Source organism: Corvus brachyrhynchos, unplaced genomic scaffold (genome assembly GCF_000691975.1).
Source record: "Corvus brachyrhynchos isolate BGI_N302 unplaced genomic scaffold, ASM69197v1 scaffold331, whole genome shotgun sequence".
Lineage (NCBI taxonomy): Eukaryota > Metazoa > Chordata > Aves > Passeriformes > Corvidae > Corvus > Corvus brachyrhynchos.
The window spans coordinates 768012-781788 of NW_008237229.1; the positions used below are offsets into that span (position 1 = coordinate 768012).

General features: G+C 41.3%; 1 long non-coding RNA gene across 1 annotated transcript in view; it reads left to right on the forward strand.

Moving 5' to 3' along the window:
* The window catches only part of LOC108445481, a 29817-nt gene that overhangs the window by 1912 nt on the left and 14128 nt on the right, over positions 1-13777 (forward strand). The window contains exon 2 of the long non-coding RNA XR_001860355.1: positions 2772-2858. This is a non-coding gene — a long non-coding RNA (uncharacterized LOC108445481). The remainder of the gene's footprint in view (positions 1-2771; positions 2859-13777) is intronic.

Sequence of the window (13777 nt, forward strand, 5' to 3'; positions counted from 1 at the left end):
AGCAGGCATTTAAGAGTAGGAAAGAACCAGGATTGTGAGCCTGAATCATTATTGTGACAATAAGGTCATAACTTTCATCAATTGAATTGAATTGAATTATCAATTTCCTCATTGATATTCAGGACATTTTAGTAGCTGGGCCATTTCTTCCATGCTCTCGCCTCAATATAAAAGTGATAAAACAACAGGTTGAACTTCAAGCACTGCAAATAAAAGTCTAAGGGTAAAATTTGCAGGCAGGGAACAAAAGGACATGGCAGATGAGGGTCTAATAAGAAAAGTCTCTGATGCTTTGATGTGATCCATCCATATGCTCAAACACCTCTGTGGTTTTGTGAGGGGTTGGTTGATTGGCTTTTTTTTTGTTAAAAGGTTCAGGAAATAATATTCTTTCATGCAGTTTGATTCATGAACAGCTCCTTATTTGGCGTCTGATTTTCAAATTATGGTGGGCAGATTTCCTAAACTCACAGGTTGCACAGTATTTCCTAGTAGGAGGGGAGTAACTCACACAGAGGAGTTTTTAAGTGGGAATGCTCACATCAGTAAGTGAGATTACTCCTTGAAATAACCTTTTTCAAAAAATACTGCTGACTCCAAACTTGTCCTTTGGAATATTTCCCAAAAAGTTAACAATGTATGTCCAGAAATGTAAATGAAACACTGTATTTGGAAGGGTGTTTTCAGAAAAGATTTACAATAGTCCCTCTCTGCTGCTTGTGGTGGTCTAATGTTTCACCTTGATGGTGTTGCTTTTGGGAAGGCAGTAAAACCAAGGCTCTTCATAAGGTGGAGGTTTCCCTTGTAGATTAACCCGGTGCTTACTAGTGGGCACAGGATTCAGTTCAAGTACTTCTCAGATTACTTAAAACAAAATTTACAGCAAATGACCCAGAAATTTCTTTCTCTGTGTTGTGACTACCCTGAACAGAGGATTATTTTGGACCCAGCACTGTTGAGACTCTGAAGTGTTCCCTGCACAACAATCCCAAAATATCAGCCCTCCAGATACATTTCAGGATAGACAGTCACATGAGTGGCATAATCTGTTTTGATAATAGAAATTAGAACCTAACCTTTACCACAAGAAAACAGCCACGAGCTCTGTGAACTACAGGAAGTTTCTTAATGTAGGTTAGGGCTACTATTTTGGGCAGAAATCCCAAAATATTGAAGTTATGTCTGTAAAAAAGAGAAAAGATGGAAAGGTAAGGAATCATATATCCGAAGCATTGACATTTGTGCAATTGGATGTGCTATACTGAAGGGGTTGAAGAGAAGCATTGAATTTAGCTGCTTGCTTTTACTATTTTGCTTGAAAACAGTAAAGTAAAAAGATAATGGGAAACTCTGCCAACCATGCATTTACAAAATGTTTACAGTCGGTATTGTGTCTCCCTTTCCTTGATTCTGCAAAATCCTTTTTCCAAATTTGTTTATACCTTAATACCTTAAAATAAGAAGTGCTAGTCGATTCAAGTATCTGACAAATAGCTCGGGATTCCTATTGTTATTAAAAGTTACCCAGCTGGAATAACAATGACCCACTGCTTGCCAAATCAACACCATCACAGCTCAAAGAGATAAAATTGTAACTGAATACTCTCACATACACAATGAAGCTGTCCTGAAATGCTCCCAGCTTACAGCAAGTTGGGTAAAAGTTACTTCAGTCTCAGTAGTCAGTGTTAAATTTTCTGCTTCCAAGGTTGTTTTTTCACTCCTTACTTCTTCCCCTTGGAGGTTTGTCTAATGCATTTCTCTCTTTGGATATACCATATAAATTTACAAAATTCCTTAATAAGGAATTACTTTCATGCTACCAAGTGATTGGACTTGACATTAGGGCAACCAGTCCTCAAACAGATATTGATTTATGCATCCCATAGGCTGTAATCAACCTGTTGCACATGGTAGCACTGGAACGCTACTTCTTTTTAGAAGTAATAACTTCCCTCATGGAAAGCCATTAGGTCTATGGAAGCTCAGAGGTAGAAGCGGGGAGGACAAAGCTTACTGGAAAGGTACCTACAGAAAAGGTCTCTACTTTTTCTTTCCCTTGAAAATGCTTTTGAAAGCCCATAAAATTGTGTGGCGTATGCCAAATGACCTGTGAAATAACCATCCACAGCTGCGGCCATAAGAAAAATTACGTACCACTGCTGGCACTCATATTGATCTGATAAAACCTTTTTACTGTGAAATCGTGAAGCCTTTGAAAAGATGAACCCACGCATCAGGAAAGAGCATGACACAAATTTCAGAGGAACAAAGGACCACTGCCACCAACAGCAGCAGCTATTGAAAATAAGGAATATAGAATAGATTTCTGGGAATGCATCTGAAATTGCAGGTGGTCTGCTTTGGAGATTAGTCTGGCATAGAAACAGAAAGTCACATGCACAATTCAAAAACTCTCTTGCTGGAAGAAACTCTATATAGCAAATCTGATCCAATTTATTCTGTAGAGGAGACCAAATTATCATTTAAATTGTGAGTCAGTAGATTCTAATGTATGTTTAGGACTCATTTATATCTCTTTTTATAGCAGAAGCTCAAGATGTAAATTAAAGGTTTACAGCAAGAAAGTCTGAATTGTGGAGGCTGTTTACTTACTGAACTGTATTGTACCTCTTTTTGTTTGTTCATTGTGTCAGAACTGTGAGTGGGAGATAGTATCCCTTGAGAGGAGAGATGATATTTTTGATGTTTTTTCTCCTTTTTTTCTTTCTCTGTGTTTTTCCCTTGTCTTTTTGATCTCCTTTGTGCAGCTTTCCCAATCAGCAGTAACATGTACCAGACTCTTTGATGAAACCAATGCCATCATCTGACACCAATCAGCTACATCAATGATAAAGGTGAATGTTTGACATTTTGTTGTCTGAGGTTCATGTTACCAGCTTGAGGGCATGAGCAGAAAAATGGAGGAATTTTAGTTGATCTGGTGGCCTCACCTTATTTTTTGTTTGCCTCAGGAAAGTTAACTTCATGGACATCTTTCTTTTTAAACTCTTCTAAAGCATGGACTGTTAGATTCTGCATTGCATTAAACGTGCCTAGCACGTCACACACAAGCACAGCACATGGTTCTACTTATTAACCTTATTAATAGAGGAGAGTGAAATACAAACCTTGTGTACAACACCCACGCAGATGGCCACCCTCAGACAAATCCCCTGCCAGGCTGTTACCAAGTACCCCTCAACTGTTTGTCCTAGCACTGCATGACTGGGACTTGCTGCCAGTGATTGGAAAATGCCTTTTTGATTTCCAGGCTTAAAACTAGAAATGAGTAGCTAATGTTTTCCTATATGTTTTATTTATCTGGGAGCTGCCTTTCTTCAGATATCTTTTGTTTTTGCCAGTGCATTTACCAGCTGGCAGAATCTCTACTTGCACACAGCTCAAAAGATGGTAATAAATGGTTTATAAGCTCCCCAAACTTGAATAAAGCTCAAAATGGTGGGCTTCTTGTGTGGTGAGACAGAAGAGGATGCCAGAGATGCACAAACACCAACCTTTCTTCCTGTTGCCTGTCTTGACTTACAGAATCCCAGCCATGAGCTGGGATTCAAACCAGCATTCAGAGGTCAATAGGCGAGAAAGATTAGCAGGTCTAGTTTTTCCTTGCAGATCATGGGGTGATAATACCTCAGGGGTTTGTCTAGGAAACAGAGCATCTTTCCTTTATTTGGATTTCAGGAAAGGGATAGCTGTAGAGCAGAGAGCACTCTCCTTTCTTATCTCTGTAAGAGTGTAGTAAGTGATAAAGAGAGTAGCCCCATGCATCTGCCTGTCTCACAGAGAGGAAACGGCAGGTCTCCTCTCTCACCTACTGTCTCCCAAAAAGCATGGCTTTAGGGACTTGTTCCCCTGTCATCCTTGCTCTAGAGAGCAGATCTTGGAGGCCAGCCCCAGGAGCACATTGCTCTGTGCGATGTTCTTGCTGCTTAAGAACAACTTCTCTGGGAACAAAATAAAGCAGCATAGCAGGTGTCCTTTTGTTGCAGTATCCATGGTAAACCCTGAAGTATTTTGAAGCAAACATGCAGAAGGCCTTAGTGATTGCTACAGCACAGTCTCACAGAGGTTGTAATGCTTTCTCCATGCTTTGAGTCTGATGACAGTAGAGTTTTGGATAGACACCAATAATTTCTGGTCCTTGCAGGCCATCTACCAAAGCAAGCTTACATATTAACTCAGCTGGATTCAGTTGTCTCTGAAGTAGAAATCCTGTGTAGCCCTCATTAGTTGATGGAGTAGAGTGGTTGTAAGCAAAATCAGGGCAAAATTTTTTGAATCTATTTTTCTTTTGACTGAGCCTTACATTCATTTAAAGGTAAGTTATCTTGTTGGAAAGACATTGTTGGGTGCTCTCTCCTGGTACTTGTTTCTTGTTCTTTTTTCTCTCACCTCTTAAATTGGTATAATTTCTAAGTGGCTAGTCCTGGAAAGTGCTCAAATACAGGAATAGTCTGTCCTAAACACATTATTTACATGTGAGTAAATAATGACCAGGCAGTTCTCATATCCAAAGAAGAATCTAAACTAGGTTGGTTTGCACCTTAAGTAGTCCACAGCTTATGATTTCAGGTATCAACATGAAGCTGTTTCACTTCAGCTGCTGACCTTCTCTGTGTTGGCCATGATGGAACTCTTTGGAAATCATCAAGTTCACCTCAAGACTGAGCCACTCTCCATTGCAGAGAAATCTCCATTAGCGGCTTTGGGAGTATCTGTATGCATGTGATACAGAGTGTGGCATCCCTATTGCTATCAGTGGGATCTTAACCAGGGCTGGGCAGGGCAGGATCGAGTCCTTGGTTGTGGCGGTGGCTTAGAAAATCACAAGCTCTCCGAACAACTCATTTCAGACCTGGAGTCCGGCCTTCCGTCTGGGAGCTTTGAGCCATGCTTGGATCTCTATTGTATCACCTTGTCCAGTGCTGTGTGGATATAAAAAGCACTGAAGATTCTATACCTAGTCAGGATGGGTTTTGAAACATTTGCTTGATATAAAGGGAAGTAACTGCTGCCGTCCTCATTTCTCAATGGTCTTGAGTTAAACTGCTAATGGTTTGTGTTCTCCCTCCCAAATCAACTCTCTGTCACTTCATAAAGTCTGTAACAAAAGAGTAAGTGAAGAACACTTAACACAAATCACTCTATTTCTCATCAGATATGTGCTCTGCTTGGGCCCATTTCATTCTGAGAGTTTGTTGTTTTATAATATGGCTTAATAAGATACGGCCTGAGAGCTGGCATGTGTCTTCTTCCCCACGCCCTCACTGTGTTGAGGGCAGGGCTGCTTTCCTTTTCTAAGGACTCAGCAGGACCAAGAAGTGTAGACACTCCCTTGGGAGAAGAGTCCTGGTCCAGGTACTGCTTGCACCTTCACTTACTGGCAGCTGAAAGTAAAATCTCAGCCTCCTTCTAATAGAAAAGTGCTTTGAGAAGCATTCAGAGTTGTATTGAAAATCCAACTGCTCATTGCCATCAAGCAGCACATCCAATTTTATTGAAAATTTGCTGGATTATTGCCAGAAAGACTGGCCAAATTGTCAAATTCCTGGTTCGTGGGAAATTCTGACATTTGGTTTTGTTCTGATTTGGAACGAACCCAGTTATTTCGAAATTACCCACAAAAGAGAAGTTTATAGGGAAAAAATAGGAATAGGAAACAATGACGCAGGGTATTTCCAAAATAAAATACGCTCCCCAGGATGTGCTTCTTTCCAGCTTTGCTGCTGGATCTTACAGAGAAGCACAATGAGACAAGGCTGGGGATGGTAGCCTATGCTTTGGGACTGCTGACTTCAGCCAGGTCTCCCAGCACTACCAGACTCCACGTTTGGTAGCAGCAAGCCTATGATCCCTGTGCCCCAAGCAGACCACCAGGCTCACTGGCAGGAAGCCAGGCAGTTTTCCAGTGGAAAACTACATGTGGTTGGATGTTGGTTAATTGAAATATTTTATGTTTAAACATGAAATTTTCTGGCTCTGATGAATCAGTGTTTTCCAGTGCAATGATGTGCTGTCAGAAATCTCATGATCAGTTCTAATTGCCATTTTGAAGGCCAAAATCTTTGTTGACCAGAGTCCCATAACTTTCTGGCAATCACTAAATACCTTGACACAAACACAAATACAAACAAAAAAGCATATTCTGTTTTGTGCTCAACAACTGTGAAATTTGCAAGACTGTTTCTGGGCAAGAGTATTATGAAGCAAATTCCTGCCTTCAGGGCAGCAGTGCTGGGGACACACATGTCCCTGTTTCAACTTTATCACTGCTGCATCAACTTAAAACCACTCGAGAAGCATCGTGTTCCTACCTCTAAGGAGAAGACAATGGCCTCATTGCCCAATGAGTCATGTTGTCCAAGTCTAATTAGAAACAGGAACTCACTCACTAGAGCACTATTTATTCTTATTCTTACAGCACAAGATTTCAAAAGTCTTTTTCATTGTTTTTATTATTATAATAGAGAAGGCTCTTTATTGATTTTTCTACTACATGAGTGTTTGTATACACAGACTTCCCGCTTCTAATGAAACAGAGCCTCCTAAAACAATAATAAAAAATAATAATACCCTCACTCAAGAGTGAAATAATCGTGGCCAGAACCATACTTCAGTGAAAATTTTTTCGCCTTCTGAATGTGCTGCCAGAGACTTTCTGTGGTCTGACAGGCCCCATAGTCTCTATGGCAGGGAGAGGACTTCTCTCCCCAGGGAGCTGAGTGTCAGGGCCCTTGCTGGGACTACTCCTGGATTCTCCCCTCTGAGAGCCAAATTTCTCCCTTTCTCTAAGATCACCTCCAGTTTTGGGTCACTGTGGGTAGGTGTGGTGGAGGCAGCCTGGTGTCAGTCATGGCTGGGTCCCCATGCTTGGACTCCTGTGGCTCTGAGGAGCTGCAGAAGGAACAGCAAATGGGAAGGAGTACAGAGAGAATCATAGGGGTACAAAACCAGATTTTGTTTCCAGAAACATACATTTTTTCCTTCTGATTTGTATCAGGTGTCTAGAAATGTGAACTCCCAGAAATTTGGCAACAACTGATACCTTTTATTTCACCCAGATTTTGCTCTTCCAGTTTCCTTGCTTCCTTCCTTGATTTCCAGCTTAAAAACCGACTGCACCCTCAAATCTGAAACAATCCATTCCCAAATCTGTGCTTATTGAGTGAAACCTGTGTCTCAGTAGAACATATCAATCTTCTGTCAATACTTCAAATGCCACTTTTCTGTTCCAGAAAGGTTGGCATCTGCAAAGAATCTTATCTAAATCTGTTCTAAAGAGCTGCAAATGCACAGGACTGAAGACCACTTGCTAGATACAGGTCAGCACTGGAAACAGTTTACAACCACGTTATTTTCCATGGAACTCATCAAGACAAGAGCAAAAGAAGCAAAATTCCTCTTAGAGTTCCCAGCAGCAGCCTCAGCAGTTTTGGCAAGGATATGTACAGACCACAGTAGCACAATGCAGCAGTGTGGGATGGCAGATTTGTTACTGGAATTAGTCTAATCACAGCAATAAAAGTGGTCAAGTCATTCTGCTTTGTAGTCATTCTGCTTCCAGTACCCCAAAAGTCTCTCACACATCTATGAAATAGTTCAGTGTTGAGGAAGATGTTGCTTCCTCTAACCAGCTTTTGTGTGTGTGGGGAGCAAAGTGGTGATGCAGTGCCGTCACTCCATGTCTCCTCTGGAATACCTGTTTCCCCTACAGGGAGGCATTTGGTTTGTGCTTCTCTGTGACAGAGGAGATTATTTGTTTACTTTTGCTGTTTCTGCAAGGCCTAGACCCAAACTAAATCTCACCAAAGCTGACTCTTGCTATTTTATCTTAAGATACCTTTCTGGGAGCAACTTCATTATCTTGGCATGAGTATCTACAGCTCATGGGACCATAAAAAAACCTCTCCATGTAAGGGCATAGAGCTTTCCCCTTCTGGGCATGGATGGAGCTAAGAAGCTGAACAAACTGTCCACCTCTTGCTGCATTGTCTTCCATGCTCTGTCAGCCTATGCATCAGAAGAGCCAGAAGAAAATGTGGTAAGACCATTTTTCTCACATTGCTTCTTCAAGGAAGCATGGGAGAATGTAGAGACGTATTTGTTGGTCGACCCATTGCAGAGGTGGTAACCAGTGCCTAGTCTGTGTGAAGGTGCAGTGTTACTGATTGGTTGCTTTCTAGTCTGAAAATATTTTTTGTTGTATTTGTTTTTGACGCTAAGATGAAGTGCTGTTGGTGAGAGGCTTTACAGACTACAGTGGAGTTTCATTTTTATTTCTTTCTCTGCTTGTGTTGTGAGCGGCCTCTCAGCTGTGCAGTGGGTGTCAGCACAGACATGTGGAGCATCTTTCTTTCACTTGGCTGAGAGAGTTGTAGCTGAGGTCATATGGGGAGGGAGAGTTGATGAAGAGAGATGCAATATAGGGTGGTTCTTTTGTTACAATGCTAGCTGCTGTGCAGCATGGAAACCTTTCTTACACTTTGGGATATGATATTTGACAGGCGTTTGTTGCTCAGCCTCCTGTCCTTCCTGGGACAGACCATGCCACAACACAAAGCTGGCCTTCCCTGGTGGCACTTGGCTCCAACCTTGTCATGAGCTCTGAGAGCTAATAAGGACACTGATGTTTAACGGGCTGGTGGGGCCTCAGCAGCAGCTCTGATAGGGAGGCAAACCCCTCTTGTAAACACTATAAACCCAGGTTTGGAATTTGCAAGTCAAATCCCTGCCTGGCTAATGCATAAAAAGGTGTTTTTCTAGTCCAAAACGGTGATTATCATGTCCACAAAAGCCCTGTTAAACTCCCACTGAGTGGGAACCAGGTACCTGAATGCCTCTTGCAGATCTGGCCTTTACTGTGATGATTCAGTGACCAAAAACCCAATATTCCTATGGAATCAGGTGCAAAGCAATAGTTGTCAACCTGTGTTTAACTTCAAATGTTACTGCAAAACCTGATGAACCAGAAATAAACCTTAAGAAAGGCTGGTTTGGTTTCATTTAGGATTACTTGAGATTGTTTGGAATTATAGTCTCTGTCTCGATTTCTGCAGGTAAAACTCCTCACAGTAGTAACACTAAGTGGAAAATACATATGCTGGGATTGGTATATCTGTGTAATGGCTCACAGTTCTCCCAATATCCAGAGACGAAAAGGAGGTTGTATGTTACATCAGCTGTGTGCAGTCAGTTGAACAGTTTCATAAATCCAGGCCAAGATGTGCTGAAGAGAACCTAAAAATTCATGTGTATTTAAATGAATTTTATGTTGGTGTGGCAGGTTGACTGTGGCTAGATGCCAGGTGCCCACCAAAGCTGCCTTAGCACTGGCCACCTCAGCTGGGCAGGGAGGGGAAATATAGCTAAAAGCTCGTAGGTTGAGATAAGAACAGGGAGAAATCACTCAGCAAATCCTGTCATAGGCAAAACAGATTTGACTTGGATAAATAAATTTAATTTATTAGCTATCAAATCAGAGTAGGATAATGAGGCATAAAAACTAAATGTTAAAACACCTTCAGCACACTCCCCCTTCTTCTCAGGCTCAACTTCACTCCCAATTTTCTATCCCTCCTCACCAGGCGGCACATGGGGGTTGGGAATGGGAGCTGAAGTCAGCTCATCACACATTGTCTCTGCCACTCCTCCCTCCTTTGGGGAAAGTCTGTCTTCTGTATCTTCCCTTAAACAGACTCCAGCAGCAGTGGGATTTATGTGGATACACGTAAAATCGGTCCTCAGTCATCAAAACAAGTATTATTGCTTGTGTCCCATGTGTCAAGGGAGATGAAGGTCATGTGTTGGCTTTAAACTAAGGACTTCTCAGATGGGGTCAATAAATGGTGTGGGATGTCAGATTTGTTTAGTTTACTCCAATAAAACAACCCTTTTTCCTTTTAATCTAGAAAAGCCATCCATAATGAGTTGGGGGATTGTGCTATATGTCCTGGGAAACAAAATGGCCTTTTAAAGAGGAACTCACTGACAAGGGCTGAAAGCCTCGGGTTCACTCTATGGAAACAGTCAGGCTGATTCACTGCTCAGAAGTTAATTAGTACAAATGATAGAGGATCCAGCCTCTTTCCATAGCCTTATATTTCCAAATATCTCCTGGAGCCAAATCGAGACACTGCACAATGAGTGTTTAAACACACTTGTCCCTCCCCGCCCCTTCCCCCCCCCACCTTGGTAGAAGCAGTGTCTGGAATACAGGTTGTAAATCAGGTCCTACAGTGATTGATCCATGTGCCAGCAAGTGAAGCATAAAAATAGCAGCATGGTTGAAAGGACATTAAAAAAAGGGAAACAGACCATTATTATTTCTGGGCTCAAGGGAAACAGCAGTTGAATCTGACGTGCTGGCCAAGTCTGAGTAGCCCGGGTCTGTCTAAAAAACACAGACAACAGCTTTGCTCTCTCCTCTGCAGTTGTGTGCAACCTGTAAACAAGGAGCCAGCCCCATTTTTCTAGCCTGTGAACCTGGCTCTCAGAGGTTTGAATCCTTTCAGGAACTTCTCTTAAACCTCTTTGTGTGTTCTAAATCAACTCCTGCATTTCTCTGGCTGTGAAATAACATGCTGGCAGGGCAAATTGCATCTTTGCTCTCCCTGATGCCATCATAAAAGTTGCTGACATGCCCACCATAGATTTGAAGCACATTTCCCCCTTATCTTTTGCTGGGGAGAATATTTCTGTGGCTTTCCTAGTACTGCTAGACAGAGAAAATCCGTAGCTTAACTATTCTGACAGCTTAATTGGGAGCCAGAAGGTTCCATCCTGTTAATGTTTGAATAACAAGAACTTCTGCTGAAGCAGGAAGGATAGGATAGCAATATTTTCATCAAATAATTAGGTGAAAATAAAGATAGGAGGGGAAAACTTGTTGCTTATATTTACACATTTATCCACCATTATTTTATTAACAAGGAGCATTGTGTAGAACTAAAGCACAAGAAACACTCTTCAGTTTCAAAGTGTCTTTTAGGCATTGACTGTACACTTAAGCAATCTTCTGATATGGGTAAGCAAAAGTAGTAATGGAATAATTTGGTAACCCTTACTGTATGGACTGAGTGTAGCTGTTTCTTTCCAAGAAGACTGTTTGCCTTTTCCATAAGTCCATTGCATATGCCTGGAAAACCCTGGTAAACCTCCTTGCCTCTGTAACATGCACGGGTGCACACAAGCATGCATGCATACACATACAGGGTCTATTTTAAATGTATGTAAAATCCTGAGGGATTTGTTATTACAGGGTTTTGTCTTTACTCAGGTGGCTCAGGCACTATTGAGCTCACCTTTCAAAGGATGAAAAATGCTTTTGTTTCTTAGTATGACCCAGTCTTCACTTAATTACAGACATTAGCATCATCTTATCTGCCTCTTCCTTTATGCTGCTTCTGAAACTTAAAAGGATCCTGATGATTATTCAAAGAATAAAGTAACAATCCCCAGTCCTGAGATTTGGTGATTTCTTAAGATTTCTACTTTCCCCAAATGTCTGTGGTACTTCTCACCCCTTTTCTAACTGCTGTGAGATTGATTTAGCCTTCTATCCCTCATAGCAAAAGCATTTTTGTGCTGTGTGTTTAATGTTATCAGTACCAATAGTTTCTTGCCAGACTTTCTGGTCACTTTTTATTCTTGGAAACATGCATTAGCATTCAACAAGACGTAATAATGTTTTGTGCTGTGCCCTCAGTTTCTCAGCAGAAACCTGCCTTGAATGGCTTGAAAATTTTGGCTGAAGCTATGACGCTTATACCCAGCTGTATCTCTGTGAATATTAAGATCATGCAATTTCCAACGTACTATTCTAGAGTTATATTCTAATGACTATGCTCTTCTCTGAGAAGAGCATGTGGTTGGGACACAGGATAACATTTTGTGTGGGTCCTCTTTGACCAGAGTGTGTTGTGGTAGAAACTCTCTATCAGGCAGTGAAGGAACATTTTCTTGGCTTAGTCTGTTTTCCCCTGCATGTGCTTTGATTAAGACAGTCTCCCTATTAATTAAAATAATGCTCAGCAAGGCAAAAATTAAGGCAATTATCAAACACATAAAGATGTTAGTGCACAAGTCTTTGTACATGCCTATCAGCATTACTATAACACACCCAATGTCTTGAGTAACATACTACTCAAAGCACAGCAAAAATCTATGGTATTCTTATAGGGCTTCTTCATTCACTGAAAACACGCATCTTTTCTGACACATTTAACTTCAAACAAATTTTAATGTGGTGTGAATACTTAGTTTGATTTAGAAGCAGCTTGCTTCAGTTTGTTTTAAACCCATTCAGCCTTGGGGCTGAGATACTTGGTGACATTACAGCCATTAAATAAACTATCTTTCAGCAGTTGAGTCTGCAGTGAGACTGAGTCAAGTTGAAAGAGGATTAGTCCTGCTTTTGCTCTGGAGCACGCCAGATTACACCAGCTTGCCTCTTGAAGAGGCTGTGTCTAAAGGCACAGCAGTATGTCTGCTGTGCTCCAGGTTAAGAGATAACTATTCCCTGAACTTCTGTAGCCAGCTGCTTTGTTGTCCATCCCCTCACCTTGTACCCTGTGCAACTCATTCTCTCATTGCTCTTAAATAGGTCTGTAAAATGATGTGATCTGGAGATGGCTTCCCCCCCAACACACACTTTTAATCACCTTAGATGTTCAGCAGCTCGAGCCTGCACCTTGTACTAATCGTAGCTGTAAACCTCTTGGACACTGTTTCAGTCAGCCATTCATGGGTTACCCAGCTCAGACCTTAATTTCAATAGATGCAGCTTCATTAGGATGTTAAACCCATGTAGTTAAGTTTACTTTCTTACCATGTCCATGCAACTAATATCTTGGTCTCAGGATTTACCTTTTCTAGGGATTATTTTGATGGCTGAAGCAATAACTTGAATAGACTCTGAAATGCTAACTAAAACCTCTGGTTATGATTTTTTCTTCATTAATACAATGTTTTTCCTTTCCATTCTGATGCAAATCCATTTGTCACATGGAGTTTTTGTCAAAGGCAAATAGATGATGTGAGTTAAAGACTTAAAAAAAATTTAAGACATCATGAGATGCCTGAGAACTGATGAGCAGATTAATGGATAACAAAAAAATGAGGGGTCTGCAGACGCCGAAGTAAAAAAAATACAAGCCTGACAGTATTTATGTGGGTGCTTCAGATCAGTCAACATACCAATGACAGCCCAACCACAGTAGAAAACAGAGACAGGAGGAATATTTGAAGAAATGGAAACAGGCCAGTGCCTTTGACACATTAATAAAGGGCATCCCCCTTACAGACCATTCAGAAATGTGGGAGGTATATGCAAGTATGAGAGGTTTCTTCTTCTCCCTGTGCACATTAGCCAAGATCATGTAGAAAGGAAAATCTTAGCTCATTCCCATCACACCTTATTCTAGGAATGCTTCCCCAAGCTCTGCTTGTGTATTCATGGCCCAAGATTTCCCTGGTTTCTTTGCTGGTGGCGATACCTGCATTTGGGGTGCTCAAAATGAGCTCTGCTCTCCATGCTGTTGCTTAGCCCATTGCAGTGAGGAAGAGGAGGAGAAAAGGGATGTGAGAACACTGGAATTCACTTTTCTCATAAGTCAACCCTAAAGGGTCCAACTGAAATTAAAGACCTGCTGTGTAAGAGTCTGATTTCCCAAGACCAATTACTTAGTTACCTATCTAAGGCAATGCAAATAGCCCTCTGTTTTGCCAAACAGAAATCAGAAATTACTTACAGCCTTCT